At 38.4% G+C, this 20556-nt stretch overlaps 1 protein-coding gene across 1 annotated transcript in view; it reads left to right on the forward strand.

Annotated features, from left to right (window-relative positions):
- Positions 1-20556, forward strand: part of LOC129759073 (uncharacterized) — a 40164-nt gene that overhangs the window by 7079 nt on the left and 12529 nt on the right. The gene's annotated exons all lie outside the window — the stretch shown is intronic.

Raw genomic sequence — 20556 nt, forward strand, 5'->3', positions numbered from 1 at the left:
TGAGTTTAAACCTTATTTGCAAAGTTTTACAGTTTGATAAAAAGTGCAAAAATTTTTTCTGCGAATAAAGCTACCTAAAAATCAAGAGCTGAGAGAAAAAACCAATTGAATGATATCAGCGTCCCAAAATAAGTCAAAATTAGCTCTTATATTCTTTGTATCTCAAAAACATGTGAATTTTGTTACCTTGTGTAGTTTTTGTTGATTTTGTGTGGGAGCTTCTCTTTTTAATCATCGGATGAGTTTACAATAAAATAAATCATTACTTTATCTAAGAATTTTGTTCAACAATTTAAAAAAAAATCTTATTATATCAAATTTTGCTGTGTGCCTCACTAGATCCGCACTCACAACCTAGTTAACTAGTTTACAACTATTAAACTAATGCTCCAAAAATTTGAAGACTGTACATTACTGTACAATAGGGTGACCCTTATTTCTCAACTTTCTTGAAACCTTGCTCCCACCCCCAATCTTTATCCAATCAATAATAAAACGATACTTTCAAAGTTTAACTTCATTCGGATTACTCTAAAAGCGACCCTCGAAAAGCTTAAAATTTTTATGGAACTTTCTATAAAAAAAGTGAAAATTTGCAAAATTTAAAAAATAAATAATTCTTGCAACACTGTGAAATCATTCCTATTTTTGTGCATGAAGGTTTTAAGTTGAATAACAACTTTGTGAAACATTTTGAATGTATTTTTCATGAGAATTTTGTATCGGAGCCGCCCTTCTCTCAAGTTTGGAAGGTTTGTAACAATTATAGGAATCATTACCGAATGATCGGTTTAGTACCAGTTTCCGAGTCTTTAGGGAGCAGAAAGAGAAACAGACAAATAAACCAAAAAATATAAATAACAACCGATGTAAAGAGATTAGAGATAACTGCTTGAAAGCTATAAAGATTCAAATCAATCTCATTTTTTAGTAAGTTTGAAGTAAAGAAAACGCCTAACCCTAGACGGTTACGAGGTCGATTGCGATCTTCTGTTTTTAATTAAATACAAACGACCATAGTTGCGCAATTGTTCGCCAAAATAATGACCATTCTCGTCCGGTTTGTTGTTTTCGCACTCTCGTAGATACCTACTATTGTTTTCACCCGAAAATTTGGCGCCCTTAAATTTGCGGTGTATTTAATTTTCGACAAGCGTTTCAATGAAAACTTTTGGACCACCAGCATCGACAGACATCGGAACCCAAACCATATCTTGAAAAACGAGCTGGACACCGCACCGCACCGCAAGATAAGCAATCTGCTGTTTGGGTCCGACTAAATCGGCCACTCAGCGCATTATCGCGGACACCCTTTTTCAGTTTTAATGACAGTTAATTTTTGCCAACCATTTCGTTCGTTCGTTCACTGACCCGGGACCAATGATTACATCTTCTCTTTTAGTACGGGTTATCGTCATTTAAAAGCTGATTTAATTTTGAATTATTTTTTTACATAACTTACATAATTTCAGAAATATTCATGAATATTTTTAACCTTTCCACAAGTTATCCACCATATTTTTTGTTACCTTTCAGTAGTCTGACGATTCCGAAAACATTCTCCCAATGCCGAGGATCTTTACGAGATTAAAATTTCTCCTTCCCCACTCATTGAAGGAAATCTGTTGCTGCAGGCTTCAATGTCTAATATTTGACCGCAAAATGCTGGTAGAAACGATATCCAAAACCTCCAGATACTGATAGGGGGGACTTCAAATTCCCACATAAACGTTCATATATAGCACGGTATATTGTGTGTCCTCCCAATTCCGTTGCCTCTTGGATGGTTCTTTGGAGTTTCCACAAGTCAACTGCATTTAAATGCAAACGGAACGTGACTTATCGCATAATCTGCGAATATTGGCGTCTGGTTCCGTTCCCCGGGTGGTTTGAAACTGTGTTATGTTGCTGTATCATATCAATAAAGTTGAGCAGTCAGGCAGGACATTTTCACCCGGCGAAGAGGAACTGCCGTGAATACAGGGGGTCGAAAGGGATTTTCATGAATCAGTGGTATGTGAAGTTCGTGTAAATACTAGGGGTTGTTTCCTGAATTAGCTGACAAATTTCATTGATGTTGACTTTCCGCCCCAATAATGATCATGGATTTCGGTTTTCAGAATATATATCCGGATTCTTCATAGGAGTATTTTTTCTCAGTTGGTCACACCAATATAAATTTTCTCAGATTATTCAATCCATTATGAGTTATTTTTTCTACCTAAATTGATCAGATACTATGAGCTAGAATAGTTTTTTAAAATTTATTGAATTGATAGATCATAATCATTGTTTAGCTCGAATTTTTTTTTCCTGTAGGGGAGAGCCCACTGCGACCAGTAGTTGATCTGTTGTTCTGTTTACCCCGCGTTACTATATGCTGTCAGGTTCACCTGCACTATTGATTGGAGTGACAGTTGATTGCTGACTAAGCATTTTATCCTAATCGGGTATGATATCAAAGATGTATGATACAACCTTCTTAGGGCTGATATGCAATCATATGTCTTGTGCGCTTATTAACTTTGCCCCAAGTACACGCTCTCTCCTATTTAGGAGGGCGCAGCAGTTGCATAGAAGATGCTCTGCAGTTTCTTTTTCGAACCCGCAGAACCGACAGTCATCGTTCAGAATTATGTTTATCCTTTTGAGATGCTGTTTTGTTGGACAATGTCCGGTCAAGAGACCTGTGTAAGTACTTAATTCGTGCTTACTTAAGTTCAACATGTTTTTTGAGAGTCGTGCGCTTGGTTCAATGAATCTTTTTGCCTGAGTTGCTCCCTCCGCTGTTTTCCAGTTGGAAACAATAGTGGTGCTTTCCCAGTTCTTGAGCTCCACAGTCAAGGCACTTCTCGATACTCCGCAGAAAGGTTCAGGTCCAATCAACAGTCCCTGAGATCCTTCCCTAGCTAGTTGGTCTGCTTCTTCGTTCCCTAGAATACCGCAGTGGCCTGGTACCCAGAATAAAGATACTCTGTTCCTTATGGCCAGGTTTCTTAGTGCAACTATACACTCTCAAACTAGTTTGGAGTAACATGTGAACGTACTTAGTGCTCGGAGAGCAGCCTGGCTGTCAGAGAACATGCAGATACTTGTGTACCTGTATCCCCTTTTCAAACAGGCTAAAGTGCATTCTAGAATTGCTTGAATTTCAGCTTGGAATACTGTTGGCCCGTTTCCCATAGGAATTGAGATCCTGAGTCTAGGTCCGAAAACCCCTGTCCCAGTTCTTTTATCCATTTTTGACCCATCGGTGAAGAATAGGATCGATCTGGGAGGAACCGCAGGTCCACTTGACTCCCACACGTCCCTATGTATGTCTAGGTTGAAAATAGGCTCCATCCAGTCATCATTTTTCACAATAAGTGAGTTTAATTTAAATTTCTTTAGGATTTTGAGGTGTCCTGTAAGATCTCCTTCATAGAGAGTTTTGTGTTTGGAGAGTCTCAAGGCACTACGTTCCGCCTCTAACTCAATGAATTGATGTAGAGGCAGAATATTTAGTAGTGCATTTAGAGCCTCATTCGGTGTGCTTCGCTTTGCGCCAGTTATAGCTAGCGTTGCTAGTCTTTGGAGCTTCGCTAGTTTTTTCTGGGCCGTAATTTGCATAGTTTTGGTCCACCATACTAAGGAGGCATAAGAGATTTTGGGTCTTATAATAGCTGCAAATATCCAGTAAATAATTTTCGGCTGTAGTCCCCACTTTTTCCCTACTCCTTTGAGGCAGACCCATAGAGCTGTTGTAGCCTTAACGATTACATGCTCTATCTGTGGGATCCATGATAGCTTTGAGTCTAGTACTACACAGTTAGAAAAATCCACGTAGATTTACATGCAACTGCATGGGTAGAAGGGAATCGCGTTATTACATGTATCAACACTGTTCGTTACATGTAAATTCCCAGTCCCATTGATATTGATTCTTTACTGTAGATTTACATGCTCAACCTCTCTTTTATTGATATTTTGTTTAAAGGAGTGTTTGAAGAAAAAAAAAACAAAGCTGCGTTATTATTAATAAAGAACCTTTATTCAGTTTGTTTGCATACACTTCACTGATCTTTTCGTCTTGACACAAACGCCTTTCGATGCTTTTCAATTCCCACAGCGACGGAAACGACGACAGGTGCCGGAAAAAATGGAATCCATTGTAGTGATTTTCTGCAAAATAACAAATTTACAATTAATGCAAGTTGTTGAAATACCCACATTTCCAAACACATACCTTCATGAATAGAATTGCATTTAGATTTCACGAACGTTGCTGGCTAGAAATCTTGTACGCACCACCTTCAACTCGAACAGAAGCAAACAGCACACGAACAGGTACAAAAAAGAACGGACGAACGTTGCCAACGCTGAGTTTTACATGAAATTGCACGAGAATTTCTTTGCAGTCGTCAAAATGCTAAAGTATTTTCCATATTCTGTCGGCGACGATGAGAAAATGTGTAATGTAAATTTACATTTTTCTTTCTGTGTATGCCTAAATATTTCACTTGTGATTCGAGGTTTAACACTTCCCCATCTAATGTTAGAGGTTTTAGTGTAATTTTTCGTCTCCTAGTGAAGGCTATCACAGTAGTTTTGGTAGGGGTTTATGTTTAGTCCCTCTTCCCTGCACCAAAATAGTGCGTAGTTGAGTGCAGTTTGCATTCTATTAGACAGCACATTTTCATATTTTCCCCGAACTATAATAACTACGTCGTCTGCAAAGCCAATAACTTCTAATCCCATGAATACAAGTTTGTTTAGGAGGTCGTCCACTATCAAGGACCACAACAACGGTGATAGAACCCCGCCTTGGGGACATCCCTTCGTTGGTGTGGCTTTGATTGTAAGTCCTCCCAAGCTTGCATAAATGGTTCTGTTTATTAGCATCGCACTAGTCCAGTTAACAATTGCCTAGAGCTCGAAATTACTAATATTTGCACAATAACTATTATTCATCCAATAATTGCTCAGAAAAGTGCTTTTATCTTAAAATTAGAAAATTGTGAAAAATTTAGAATTCTTTTTGTCTGACACTTATAAACTGTGAAATGAGAACTTATAAGATATGGTTTTTGCCAATGGTTAGGGCAACCTGAATAAAGCATCTACTCTCCTTCAATGATTTATCAAGTCTCCTTCAACTTTAAAAATATCTCAATTTTGTTCGTTCCACGGAAATGCTTCTGGCTCATCCACGGGTCCATATATTGTTCTAATTTTTGGAGCATTAATTTTGAAACTACACTTTTTCTTCACATTATCAGAAAAAAAGACAGCAAGTTGCTAATTTTTTTCAAAAAGATATGATGAAAATAAGAAAATGGGATAAAGTATCCTCACTCTCCCCTATTTATAAAAAGCAATTTATGTTTGTTTGTTTGTGTATTTGTTTGTCTTCAATAAGCTCAACCGTCTTAAGAGCTAGAGAGCTGAAATTTGGCATGGGTGCTCCTTAGAACCAGGAATCGTCTATATAAGACAAATATTGTTTTTGCGATATTGACATTATCATACATTGGGTTAAGATGAAAATTGACGCATGGGTGAGGGATGGGTATTTAATTTCAGCTATCAGATTTTGAGTAAAGGGTCAGCAAAAGGTGTCGACCATATTAACTGTTCACTGTTTTTGCGATATAGAGGTTATTATAAATTGGATTGAGATGAAAATGGGCACAACTGGAAGTTTTAAGGGACGAACAATTGATTCCAATCTTCCAATTTCAAGGCAGGGGTATATTATCTATTCACTGTTTCAGCGATATTGACGTTATTATACACCGGATTGGGACGGAAATTGGCGCACAGAAGTATTAAGGAACGAGATATTGATTTCAATTATCCAATTTTGGTTCAGGGATTGGCAAAAGTGGTCGTCCATATTATCTTATCACTGTTTTTGCTATTTTGAAGATATTATTCATTAGATTTAGATGAAAATAGCCACAGGGAAAGTTTAAGGGACGGCAAATGATTTCAGGTACCAAAGTTGGTATATCTAAAGGGGTTTCAATAGGAGTCGTTCATATAAACTAGTTTATGGATTTTATATATTGATGTTATTATGCATCGGATTGGGATTAAAATTTCTACATCAGGGTTATAAGAGACGAGCAATTATATGGATGTAAAAATTAGCACACGTTGTTTTTTTTTTTTTTTTTTTAATGAGAAGAATTGATCCGTATTGTAGAATTATGAATTAAAAGTTAATGCACAGATCTTCGAGGAAAATTTGTGCTCAGTTATTTATTGGGAATTTTAGGTATTCAATTCCGGATAACTAGGCAACAAAAAATGTCATTCTCATGAACCAGCAAGAGTTTTCGCGACATTTTTGTGGAAATTATACGGGTGAACGTACGAATTGAAAAACGGGTTAAAGAAAGATTCATATACGCTGTTAATAGGGGTGGTTTTTTAACATTTAAAAAAATATTTTTTTTATTCAGTGTAAGGAGTTTTTTACTTTGTTTGCGAAAAACATTATCTTATTTCATCCTATTTTTATAATTGATTGCGAAACAAAGTTCGTACGTGATCAGCTAGTATATAAAGTTGCGTTAAAAAAAGAGTGAACTCGCGTGATGCAGCGCCCTCGCTTCCAAATTTGACTAACTGCCATTTCTGTCTGGTTTGATTTTTCAGGAAATTTTCACAAAATCAAGTTCAATTTTGCAAATAATGTTTCACAAATATTGAAGACTGTACAATGACTGGAAAAAAATATACATTTATTCTTGTGAAAAAAGGATACTCAACCCTCATCCGTCCCTGAAATTTGTACCCGGTACAGTGCCTGGAGTGCCAATTTGACGCTCCTGACCTAAACACATATATCTCTCTTGTTTCTCGAATATGTTCCTCAGACAATTTTCAGCTACAACACTTCAGTTTTCCGTTATTTAAAGATTAAGAAAAAAAAATCCGAAAATCCATGCATCGAAAAAGACTATCGATCGGCTACGAAATGCTCAAAAACGTTTCACTTAGTGTCCAAGAAAGCTGAAGTTAGAAGCTATACGTTGCGCACAAAGATATATTTTTTAGAATTAGGAATATAAAAAAGTTGTGTAAAAACCGCACTTTTCAATCAATGAACAGTCAAATTGTTTAAGTCACACAATATAAATTTTTTAAAGAGGATTGGAAAGTTTACGAAATTTTGACATTTTTGTATTTTGATTTTAAAAATACGATACACAGAATTTTTGACCAATTTTCAAAAGAAGATGTTTTTCGAAACTTTTTTCAATTTGCAATTTCTCAGATTTTCCAAGAATGTAACTATGCACTGGATTTTGAGTATAATAACGAGTATATTTACCAGTAAGATTATTTCATACCGATTGTAGTGGTGTAATTACATTAGCGCTGCGATCCTTTTTAAAAATATGATAAATGAGATGATAGATATTTGAATATCTTTGCCCGTACTGATTCGATAAATAAGTGTTACATATCAAATTAAAGGTAATAAAGAGTTTGGAGATGCAATACAATATAGCTATTCCTCTATAATTTCGTAAATCTGATTTTTTCCGGACTTAAAAATCAGAATTGAAAAAGATTTTTTCCAAAATTTGAGTACTTTTCTATAATTTTATGAATCAGAACAGGCTCGGTCAATTCGGCCACCAAGTTTTTAAGGAATCATGGTGGAAGTCCATCAGGCCTTGCTCCTTTAGAAGCATCAAGTTTTCTAAGTCCTTCGAAAACATTATTGTAATCAATTTCATTGACTTGAATGCCACACGCTAAATCTGGAATGACTGAAAAGTATTCTTTATCTCGGTCAATCTCAGTAAAAGAAGGGTACACTTCTTGAAAAAAAAGTTGCAAATAAGTTAAAAATTTCCAGTGGATTATTTCCAATGCTTCCGTCAAGTGTCAACTGAGTAGGAAAGTTTGAATTTTTCATCTGCGTTTTAGTATAGCCAAAGAACGCTTTTGGGTTTTGTTTAATTTCTTTTTCAATTTTCTGATTGTATTTTTCAAAAGAACTTTTTATACATGAATTGAGCTGGTTGCATAAATTTATATAATTTTGATATTTGCAGCACTTCTATCATTTCTGTAGAATTTATGAGCTTTTTGCTTCCTATTTTGTAAGATTTTTTAATATTTGTTAAACCAGAAAGGGTAGCTGTAGGGCCGTCTTTTTGATTTAAAAGGTACTTAACTGTTTATGAGGTTAATCATTATGTTATAAAAGGTTTCTACTGTTGTATCAACATTTCCTTCATTCTTCAATACACTTGACCACTCTATATTAATGAGTTCTAGTTACAACAGTCCGAAGTTTGAATTCTGATGGTCTGGCATTTCCTCGTACTCCCAGTCGCGAGGTTTGGCACAGTTATGGATGAAGAGCGAGTATTCGATCGCTTTGTGAAATGCTTCATTTTTCCATAGTAGATCAACCGATTCGTTTACGCAAAAATCTTCTATGCAGCTGGTAAATAATAGATCAAGATAATTATTGTTACTATTCCTAACATTATTCACTTGATTTAAGCCTAAAATAGAAGTTTTGCCGAATATTAATTGTAACGTTTCGTTCTCGCCTACGACTGGAAGTAGAATTGCTTCATTGTCATCATCCAAAATAAAGTCAGCGTTGCGTTGTTTGAATTCGCCATAAATGTGCAATTTTGCTTCCGGTTGTTTAGCTAATGTAATTTCAAGAATTTGGAAGAATAATTCAAAATAATGTGAAGTGGCATATTCAGGTGGAAAGTGCACGGAAGCGAAAATGTGCACTTCATTTGCCAATTATATTTTTACAAAGATAGAATCAAATTCAGTATACGTTTGCGTTGTAATTTCTTCTGAGGGAAAAATAGAATCCAAAGCTCCAAGAACGCCGCCACATTACTTTTTTTTGGACAATGCTAAATTTCTATCGCTGCGGAACACATTAAACCTCGAACCGAAAACTAAGAAAATAAGGGAATCTTTTTAAGAAAAGATTGTGTGAAAATATTTGTTTCTATTTACTGCTGATTTTTAACTCTCAACTTGTAAGTTAATTTTCGGTACAAGTTGGTAGTTGATGAATTTTTGAATTTTTTTAAGTTTAATTTAGTCGATAATCAAAAACAGATCCATGCAGATGCTTTTCATTCCAATCACCGTGCACTATAAAACCATAATTTGCCACTAAAACTGCTAGAGCACACTGGAAACATACTTAAATGAGCTTAAATTTGGCAAGAGTACTTGAAAATGAATGAGGATCAAACCCTTAAAGTAGTATTGTAATCAGCAAAAAAAGCCGGGGAGTGAACTAGTTTTGTGTGTATGTTAACCGGCATTAGGAAAAAAAATTCTTTGTTTCCATTTGACGGCATAAAAAACACCTACCAAGATGAGCTGCGTGTGTGTATGTAAACCGGCTGGCAATAGAAAATAGTTTCTAGTTTCCCATCAAAGACAAGGGAGGATGAAAAAAAAAACAACGACCAAACAGGTAACCGGCGGTGGCGGAACGACTGTTAAACTTTCGTTCGCTAACCGACTCAGATGGTGCACTGGGTAAGATATTGGCCTGCCAAGCCGGATCAGAATGTTTCAGTGAGTTCGATTCCCACTACATTTTTCCGGGGATGAATTATCCAACAGGATTTTAATCCCATAAAATGATTTTCTTGTTCGGTTTAATGTTTTGGTCATGAACCATTTAGCTTGGGAGCTCGAGTCTTTATGACAGTAGTTTTCCAATCATATCATCTTTGTAACAGTACACTTTTCAGCGTATTTTTGGCACAGAGATTTGCTATATAAGCATTGGATTTTTGCAACCTCTTCTACGGGTGTAGATAAATACTGAACCATCTGATAAATCCTGATTAAAGTTTTTTTTGCAGTCAGCTTCTAAATGGCATTTTTAAGGCTTTTAAATTTCAAAGTTATGAACTTTAATTGATCGAGTTAATCACTGGGCTCGTTGATAGATTTATTTGATCCAGGTTAGATTTCAAGGCGATTCTCAAAATTTCAGATAAACTTGTTAACTCATTACAACAGCCCCTTGGTGTTATATTACGAAATCACCTGCCGTAAACATCCTCATTAGCATCTCCCTGCGTTGGTGGATGGAAGTTTCAATCGAACTGCGATGTTTCAAATTTCATTCACGCTGAGATAATTTCCATCACACCTCCGAAGTTTCGTCTGCCTGTCTACCTCGACACCACGTGCGGGGAGAAATAAAACTAAACGAAAACTCAAAATCAAGGCTACACCTATGTATATCTAGAGAGTCGTATGTTTCCACCTTTGAAAGATAATCAAATTAACACCGGAGCACGTTAGCGCATTGATGATGGGCCGCGAAGGGCGGAACACCGAATTAGTGAACTTGGTGGATATGGTTTGTACAAATTAATTCAACCATCCTGAGTCTGCCTAAATTTATCGCCGCTCTTGAACTCGAATCGAAAAAAAACAACAGAAAACAATAACAACCAACGTGGTGAAGATGGAGAAAGAAAAAGAAAACAAACTACCCATCAGGTAGTTGTTGTAGCATTGAACCCAACACCGATATGGCGTAGGAATTCGACAACACGGCTTACCGAAAGGTTATTAATTTATGCAGCTGAGAGCTTCAATTTATAATTGTTTTTCCAGCAATAAAAATGTCTGACAAACCACCGACTGGCACCCCTTTTTTCACCCGCACCAGACTTTATCAAAGTTTTTCGTTTAATTGATTTTGAAATTATGCAAAACACTTTCAAGCTTCCAGCGACTCCCGGTAGGTACCACAAAAGTCCTCCATCCTCGAAAATGGTCCTCCTCGGTTTAAAATATACACCCAGGAAAATTAGGATTTTCCCGGGAGCTGCCAGGAACAAGCACCAGCTGCCAGCTGAAAAAGTGGAGTTTGCATTTTAAAGCCAGCCAATTTAAAATCGGAATGCAATATATTTGCCAGCCGAGCGAGCCACAAATTGGTGATCTGGCTCCGGGTTTCGGTGTAATTAATTTGTTTGCGCAATATGGTTCCATAATTTATGAGATGGCACCACGATATGGGACGGATATATTTACAGATCGTGAATCCGCACCGATTGGCGGAATATTTAACTGATTAAATTTCGCTACCTGACATGGATCTGTGTGGACTGATTATCTGATTTATCGATGGACATGGAACTTGTTAAATGAATTAGAGCTATTTTTTTCCTATTTTGGACTGGGATGGCAACGTTTTCGATTTTTATTGAATAATCAGACAAATAAATGGTCGGTTCTATATTTTTTTTAATTCGTGCTACAGTATACTATTGCACAACGGAAATTGATTGAATAGAATTAAATTTCACAATTGAATCAAAAACCACCGTTCAATCCTGCGGATTCTAGTACAATATGAGCACTTTGACCTAGCTTTTGTATTGCTATATAGAGAATGTTCGAATGGCATTGAAAAAGAAAACGATTTTTATGTAAGATAAAACCGAATAGAATCGGGTATTACCATTTATTCTCAGATGAGATGACCAAAAGACTGATTCGATTTGGAGTTATTTTCGAAATTCCCAAATCATAAGGTCTAAAAAGTTTCGTTTTGGTTAAAAACTCATCCATGAGTTTTTGCAGAATTTGAAATTAACGATTAAATTCGTTAATCTAAACTTTGAGCAATGATCCAAGCTAATTAGCTATCGTCACAAATGATCACATGGCGATGAAATCACAAATCGTAGGAAGCGTTGACAGTTTATGTTTGATTGAGGTTATTAGGGGAGGAGCGGGCTATATGCGCCTATTAAGCAGAACACTGATTTAATCAAAAATCACATCGAATATGTGTACAAAAACTATATACACGTGTGCAGGCATCTGTTTTCTATACATTGGAGTAATTTTTATGTTAAAATTTTCTTCTGTTTCCAAGAAAACGATTTTATTATAAGTGTTGTCTAAAATGCCGAACCTCAAACCGTGCGGGCTAAATGCGCCTATTTATTTTTTGAACAAAATTTCTGTTTTTCGCTCATTATATCCGTATAATTTCATTGAAACTGCTAGAAAGTAATAATTTCCGTAAGACGAAGCTGAAGTTTTATAAAAATCTATGTATATTATAATTTTATGGAATAAAACAAAAGTTAGGGTTGCCATACTATGGAGGCAGTTCATCCATGAGAAAAACTTTATCAAATCTGTTTTTAGATCTTCAATTCTCACTTAATATGTTATTCAGAGCTTAGATTTGAAGGTTCAATGATAAAAATCATTTATTTATTCTATTTAACCTGTTATTTTATGATGGAGGCATTTTACAAACATCATGGGGCATACAAAACCACTCTATTATTCCACTATATAATCATCATTAAACCTCTACAAAAGCTGAAATATGTTTTATTTCTTAAGTTCATTAGAGTGAGAAACAAAAACCATCCTAGTTTTTGCTTAAAGCTTCTTTACGTATAGTTTGCAAAAGTCGAAATATTACATCAAAAGGTATCAAAACCTTGTATGATTTTTTTAATTTTTTTAGTTTGTAAATTCATAAAATTCTTTTTTGCCTAATGTTCTAAGCGTGTCACCCTCAAAATGCATTGGTCAGATAAGCTGTCTAGTCAGCCATTTCATCAAACAGCCGTAGGGTCATTTAACCCGATAGGCCCATTTAGGAAACCTTTCCCCTATATTTTTTTCTACTCATTCGGGCCCGGTCAAATCCGGCCAATTTTATCTGAAAACCTGGAAAAATCCGGGCATTTGATTTCAAAATCAAGAAAAAGAAAGCACCTGAAACATTTAAAATAAAAGAATGAAACAAATAAAATTAATAAGTAAATCCGGGCAACCGGGCCGTTTCCCAAATATTGTATCCAATATGCGGGCAAGTTCGGCTAAACCATGGCAATCTGGCAAGCTTATGTATAGTGGTACCCGCAGTGAGTAGGGAATGTGGCTTAGTTTGATAAATCAGCAAAAATAAGATGTCTTCAAAATTTGATGTCCCGATCAGACAATCATACCAAAAAATTCACATTCTACATTTTCTGTTAACAACTATTTCTACCTTAATTAAGCAATGGTTGATGTTGGGTTTGGGTTATAAGGGTCATTGGCTGCACCATTATTAAATGTTAGCTTTCAAATAAATGCGATGCGAAACATTCAAACAGACAACTGAAACACATTAACAAATATTCGTTTATCACTAAGTAAATGCATAACTTGATCGGTTTCTTTTAGAAAAGTTTTTTTTTCTTAGACACGTTTAACCTATCTGAAGAATAGAGATTTTTTAGAGACCAAGTATGTTCTATGAAAATGATGATTAATTTAGCGAAAAAAAACTAAAATTTTGGTCTAGAAAATCTGTTCATTGAGGAATGAGATACAGCGAACTTACTTACTTACTACTTAATGATCCCGCGCCGATCCTCCGGTGCATAGGGCCGTGGTAAAAGACCTCCACTGTTGACGATCCGGAGCCAGCGTCTTCACCTGGTCCCAGTCAAGATTTTCGTCGACAGTTCGGATTTCAGCGGCTAGGCTTCGCCGCCACGAGTTTCTGGGCCTGCCTCTTCTTCGATGACCTTCTGGATTCCAATCTAGCGCCTCTCTGCAAATCTCGTTTTCATCTTTTCGCAGCGTGTGCCCAATCCATCTCCACTTACGTTCTCGAATCTCGATTTCTAGCGCCCTTTGATGACACCGGCGATGTAGTTCCTCATTCGAGATCCAGTTGCCAGGCCACCAAGCGCGGATGATATTCCGCAGGCAGCGGTTTACAAATACTTGCAGTTTTCGCGTCGTCACCGCATATGTGCACCAAGTTTCGCACCCGTACAGCAATACGGATTTGACGTTTGAGTTGAAGATTCGGATTTTTGTTCGTAGAGAGATCTGGCGTGACCGCCAGATGTTTCGGAGACTCGCAAACGCAAATCGGGCCTTTCTGATCCGGGTTTCGATGTCTTTCCTGGTACCACCATCAGGCGTTATCTGGCTACCAAGATACTGGAAGCACTCCACTTTCTCAACTTGTTGCCCAGCTACCATGAAACTGGAGGGATTTCCTGTGTTGATCTCCATCGACTTGGTCTTTCCGACATTGACTTTGAGACCTGCTGCCTTGGAACTTTCGGTGAGGTCGTCGAGTTTGCTCTGCATATCCGGTTGCGTTTGGGCGAGCAAAACAATATCGTCAGCCAGGTCAAGGTCGTTCAGATGCTCCATTGTTGAAGGATTCCACGGCAATCCTCGGTTCGGTGCACAGTCGATCGATCCAGTCAGAATCTCATCCATTACGATTAGAAAAAGTAGCGGTGATAAAATACATCCTTGTCTCACTCCAGCAGTTACCGGGATTGGTTCGGACAAGACACCATCGTGCAAGACCTTGCATGAAAATGCCTCGTATTGTGCTTCGATGAGATGGACTAGTTTCTCTGGGACCCCTCGTCGCCTTAGAGCCGCCCAGATGTTTTCATGGTTGAGTCGGTCGAATGCTTTTTCGAAATCAACGAACACCAGCAGAAGAGAGTCCTGGAATTCGTTGATTTGTTCCAGTATGATTCGTAGCGTTGTGATGTGGTCCACACATGATCGTCCGGATCGGAATCCAGCTTGTTGCCGTCGGAGTGTAGCGTCGATTTTCTCCTGGATCCTGTTCAGGATCACTTTGCAGAGTACTTTAAGGGTTGTACAGATCAACGTTATGCCTCGCCAGTTACCGCACTCTGTCAGGTCTCCTTTCTTCGGGACCTTTACGAGGATACCCTGCATCCAGTCGCCCGGGAATGTTGCAGTATCCCAGATGTCAGCGAAAAGACGGTGCAACATTTGTGCTGACAGGGCAGGGTCGGCTTTCAGCATTTCAGCAGGGATACAATCGATCCCAGGTGCTTTGTTGGATTTCATGTTTTTGATTGCCGCTTCTATTTCAGCCAGCGAGGGCGCTTCCGAGTTGACGCCATTTATGCGACTTACTGTAGGCGCCTCGAGCTGCGGGTTCTGTTGGCCATCGCTATTCGTGACTCGGAAGAGTTGTTCGAAGTGCTCAGTCCATCGTTTGAGCTGATCTGTTCGATCGGTCAATAACTGACCTGCTCGGTCTTTCAGCGGCATTCTTGCATTAGTCCTTGCACCACTGAGGCGGCGAGAAATGTCATAAAGTAATCGGATATCTCCATTGGCGGCGGCTCTTTCCCCCTCTTCGGCTAGGGAGTTTGTCCAGGCTCTCTTGTCTCGTCTACAAGCTCGTTTAACTGCCTTTTCCAGCTCGGCATATCGTAAGCGGGCGGCTGATTTGGCTGACCCGGTACATGCCTGCTCAATTCCGACTTTCGCCTTTCTCCGATCATCGACCATCCTCCAAGTTTCATCCGACATCCATTCACTTCTTCTTCCACAAACTTTACCGAGAGTACCATGGCTCGTCGTGATAAAGGCATTCTTGATTCCACACCACTGTTCTTCGACTGTTCCGTCTGTCGGCAGCTCCGAGGCTCGGGATTCTAGCTGTTCAACGTATGCCCTTTTCACCTCTGGATTCTCCAACCGGCGGACGTCGTATCGACACCCGACTTTCTCCTCGCGCCGTTGGACACGCGCAACTCTCAGTCGTATCTCGCCAAGGACGAGGTGATGGTCAGATGCAATGTCTGCGCTTCGCTTGTTGCGGACATCAAGAAGGCTCCTTCTCCATTTTCGGCTGATGCAGATGTGGTCAATTTGATTTTCTGTTCGGCCATCTCGGGATACCCAAGTGACCTTATGTGCTGGTCGATGGGGGAAGAGCGATCCCCCGATCACCATGTTGTTGTTGCCACAAAATTCTACAAACAGCTCTCCGTTTTCGCTCATCTGTCCTAAGCCATGGCGCCCCATGATGCGCTCAAGGTCTTGATTGTCGGAGCCAATCTTTGCGTTGAAGTCGCCCAAATGGATTTGAATGTCACCCTTCGGAATTCTCTCTACCACGCTGTTCAGTTGACTGTAAAACTGCTCTTTCTCCTGCAAATCGGCAACGTCAGTTGGCGCATAACACTGGACCATTGTAAGGTTTCTAACCCGTGTTCTGAATCTGGCTACGATTATTCTTTCGTTTATCGGTTCCCATCTAATGAGGGCCGCGTAGGCCTGCGGGCTTAACAGGAAACCAACTCCTCGTTCCCGAGTAGCATGTTCTCCTCGTATGCCAGAGTAAAGCAGGACTTGCCCGGATTGAGTCTTGTGTTCTCCAGTATTAGGCCAACGGACTTCGCTCAGTCCCAGAATTTCAAGCTTGAGGCGGCTAGCTTCTCTAGCAAGTTGAGCCAGCTTGCCTTGTTGGGCAAGGGTTAAAACATTCCAAGTTCCAATTCGTGTCCGTGTTTTCATGCTAAAAGTCGTCACCAAAGTTCCAGATCGGTCATTTCTTTCGGATTCCGTAACAAGTTTATGAATCGGGAGCAGTAGGTTGTTAGCCTAAAGTCCCTATCCCGCGATGGGGCTGCCATCTTGGACTTAGCTGGCGGGAGCCGCATTTCATAAGTTCAGCCGCTTGCTGCAAGACAGACGCTGTTTGAGCCGCCCCTGACCTGGAGAACAGACGCTCGGTTGTTGTTGCACGCCGCCCCTGACCTGGGGAACAGACGCGTGCGGCCACCTTCTCAGTCTGCATGCGACCAAAGCATCCACCGGGGTTGGGTGCCCGATCTCCGCTTAGGTTACTCGCACCCCAGCCGGCACCGCGGGGAGGTAGAGATAGGAGTTGTGAATAAGAGGTGATATGACCACTATGGGGTCTCGTGTTGCACATTATCCGCCGTTTACCAGCCAGATACAGCGAAGCAAAGCTAATATTGTAAGTAATTTTTTCCCAAGTAAGATTTTTTCCTACCTGTAAATTCGGTATAGCGTTAAAAGTTTTCATCGAATCCCAACATATTTATACATCGTCGTATAGATTTATTCTTGAAAATTTCGAAGATCATAAAAACACAAAAATATAGCAAAGCTGTCAGTTATTATGAAAAATTTAAAAAAAAAACTTCTATTTCGAGAATTTTTTCATTCGAATAAAACTACAGATAACTTGGTAAAATATATCATCTATATTTTGAAATAGGATTAGGGAATTTTAATAAATCTCCTACACAATGAATCTAATTGATTGAAAATCGGTTAACATTTGCGGCCAGGGGAACGCCAACAAACGGCTGGTCAAATTTTCCCAAAACGGATATTTTGCGAAATGTTTTGGAGGGTTAAGGAAGTTTTTAACACTTGTGTGATTAAAGAAGTCGTGCGAGATGTGAAAAGATGAGATGAGGGATATGCAGAAAATAAATCAAATTTAATAATAATAAAATAAAATACTGGTTGTATTCGGCAACATTGAAGATAAATAAAATAAAATAAATTTCTATGGCAACGTTTGTTGATTTGGCTACACTAGGCAAAACAAACAAAACAAAGTCAGTCATCGATCAATCCTTGTGAGTGATGGATGTATCTTAGTGTATTTCTGAGTTGAGATTCATAATAATCGTAAAATCACGAAAATGGCGTAGTCGGTAGGAATTGGTTTTAGAAGATCAGATTTTTAAGGCTGTTACTGCTGATTGTTTGCTTTGATTGAGCTTTCCGGTGGAAAAAGATGGAATTGGCTAAGAAAGCGCTGATTTTTAAGGCAGGTTCTGCTGATTGTTTGTTTAGATTTGGCCTTCTTGTTGAGAAGGCTGTTCCTAGAATATTTTTGAATTATTCCGACTCTGGTTAACAGAGAAAGAGTGACAAAAAAGCACAGTTTGGGAAGACTAACTATGCTAACTATGTTTTCGGCTCTGGTAAACAAATACAGAGCGACAGGAAAAGCACAGATTGGGAAGGCTTTTGCTATGTATATTTTCGGATTGGATGAAGAATATGAAGAATATAAATAAAAAATTATGATTTGAAAAGCTTTAGCTGAGAATGGAATGTAGAATTGAGATGTAGAATATTTTAAGAATAAAATTATATATTAGAGAAAACCAAAAGTCAGACAGATTTATTGAGAATAGAGGTGAGAGGACAAACAAACAAACAAACAAACACGTTTGTAACTGCTCGGATTCTAAATGATCATAGCCCTATTATGTCCTATTACCAAGAACAGTTTTAGATTTGAAGAATCAAAGATTGATAGAAGAAGATTGGTAGAAAGTAACGGGTGTTAAAATAAGCGAATAGAGATTGTTGAGAAGCGTTTTCATCACATGCTTAACTTTTGTTCTAACACGAATCAACTATTTTGAAGTGGTAGAATCGGAAGCAAATTTTGCAGTTCGAATCACGTATGACCAACTATTGTATAGCGGTATACGAAACCCTGTCCGATCCTAACACTTAGAAATATTTGACTCGTGCTTGAAAATTTGTTTCGCTGCATGTTTTTTGAATTTTTTTAGACTTTGATTAACGCAAAAAAAAAATGAAAAAAAAATGTTCAAAAGTTATATAACGAGGTTTATAAAGTCTGCTTCATTTAATATTGGAACACAAACAATTGCGTGTAGTTCAGTCATTTATTAACGAATTCATAATTTGTTTTTCATACAAATGTAGCATTTTCTTTACTCTTTCATAAAAAAAATTAAAAAAATTATTCATTGCTGTTTCGAAGAAATTCTCGTACTTTTCCCGTAATACGGCACATTAGGCGGCGCACACCCTTTTCGTCCACCGTTTTGACGATTTGATTCCACCAGTTCTTCATTTGAGTCATGTTCCTAACAAGTTTTCCCTTTGCCTTAAGCCTCCGCTTCGTGATTGCCCAGTATTTCTCTATCGGCCGGAACTGGGGGCAGTTTGGGGGGTTGAGGTCCTTCGGTATTACGCTGACCCCGTTCGTTGCGTACCATTCCATAACCGTTTTGCTGTAATGGCAGCTTGCGAGGTCCGGCCAAAACATTACTGGACGGTCGTGGGCACGAATAAACGGCAGAATCCGTTTCTGTAGGCACTCTTTTTTGTAGACTTCTGATGTCATTGTCTTGTCAGTGAGAAAGACTTTGGTTTTCTGTCCACAACTGCATATCCCCTGCCAAATCATGTACTTGCGGGCGAATTTATCCGCAAACACGAACTTAAATTTTGCAGGTACATCCCCCCGAGCCGTCGCCAAATAAAATTTTTGACCTGGGATTTGCCCGAAGTCCGCCTTCACGTAGGTCTCATCGTCCATCAGAATACATCCGTCGAACTTGGTCAGCACTTGGTCGTACAGCTTTCGAGCACGGATTCTGGCCACATTGTTCTGCTTCAGCGTCCGATTTGGCTGTTTGCTGGCTCGGAATGACCTTATTCCTTCCCGGAGACGAATTCGTCGCACCGTACTGTGAGCGGCCTGGAACTTATTGGCCAAATCGCGGTCTGAAAGATTGGGATTCCTCTTGACGGCCTTGATGACTTTCCCACGCAGTTTCCGGTCGACAGTTCCACTTCGACGCTTCGAATGCGGCTTCCGAGCCGTCGCACAGTGCGGTGACCAGTGGACAAAAGTCAAAAATTTTAGTTTATCAAACATTAAATTCAACTTTACCAATCGATTGGCAAGAGGTTGGAGTTTCATGAACGAACATGCTTTTGATATAATTTTGCTTCCTACACGCGCAGCATTGGTTCAAAGTTGATGCATTAAGAAGGCAAGATAAACAATTTTTTTTTTCGAAAACATTCAGTTTTTCGTAACTTTTGTTTACCATTGACATGTTTCGCAGCAAATTCAAATTCTTTGTTCTACAAGTTGAAGATTTAAACTCAACGCATGTCGTATTGTGTTTTTTGAGTGAGAAAAATTCGTTTTTTGTCTTTACAGCTACCTCTGAATCTACCATTGTTTTTGTAAATTTCATCAACAAAAATTGCTCAACTTCAGCTAGCCAGAACAAATTCGCGTCACAAGACGTCACTACCATTTTACACTCAAATGCTAGGGAATTTCATCCTGAACACTTACTATGCTTCCTGAATTGCGTTTTTTGCGCTAACAGAGATATGAGCAATTGACGGAGGGTCGTTTTTACGCCACAGGAATGAATTTTTTTTCGAAAAAGAACCGCTGTGGTAAAACGAAAACCGAAATCAAGTGAATTTTTCTTCTTGAACTTATCAGTATTATATTTTAAAAAAGATTTTGAATAAAAATGGATTTTTGATATGGTTGTGGCTTTGAAATCTCATTGAAAAATTATAAGAAGCTTTGTGGTTTGAATTTTGGAATATTTTGACCTTAGATAAAGCATACATCAGCCAAGTTCCCGTGAATTCGCTTGAAAAGGAAATTGTTGTATTCAGTTATTTTCTATGTGTAACACTATCTTATTATCATTATCTTATCTTAATCGTTCATGAAAGCAAATATTTGGCAGATCCATAGGATCTTTAATAAGAAAGAGTGAAAATCTTCAAAATATGGGTTTTTTAGACATGGATTTTAAGGCTTAAAAAATCAAAATTGAGACAAAACCTTAAAAACACAGTTTTTCAGACGTACTTTCAATAAGTGAACATTTAAACAAATATTATATCGAATAAAAACTTTTTACGACTTTTGTC

This window comes from Uranotaenia lowii, unplaced genomic scaffold, assembly GCF_029784155.1.
Source record: "Uranotaenia lowii strain MFRU-FL unplaced genomic scaffold, ASM2978415v1 HiC_scaffold_100, whole genome shotgun sequence".
Classification (NCBI taxonomy): Eukaryota; Metazoa; Arthropoda; class Insecta; order Diptera; family Culicidae; genus Uranotaenia; species Uranotaenia lowii.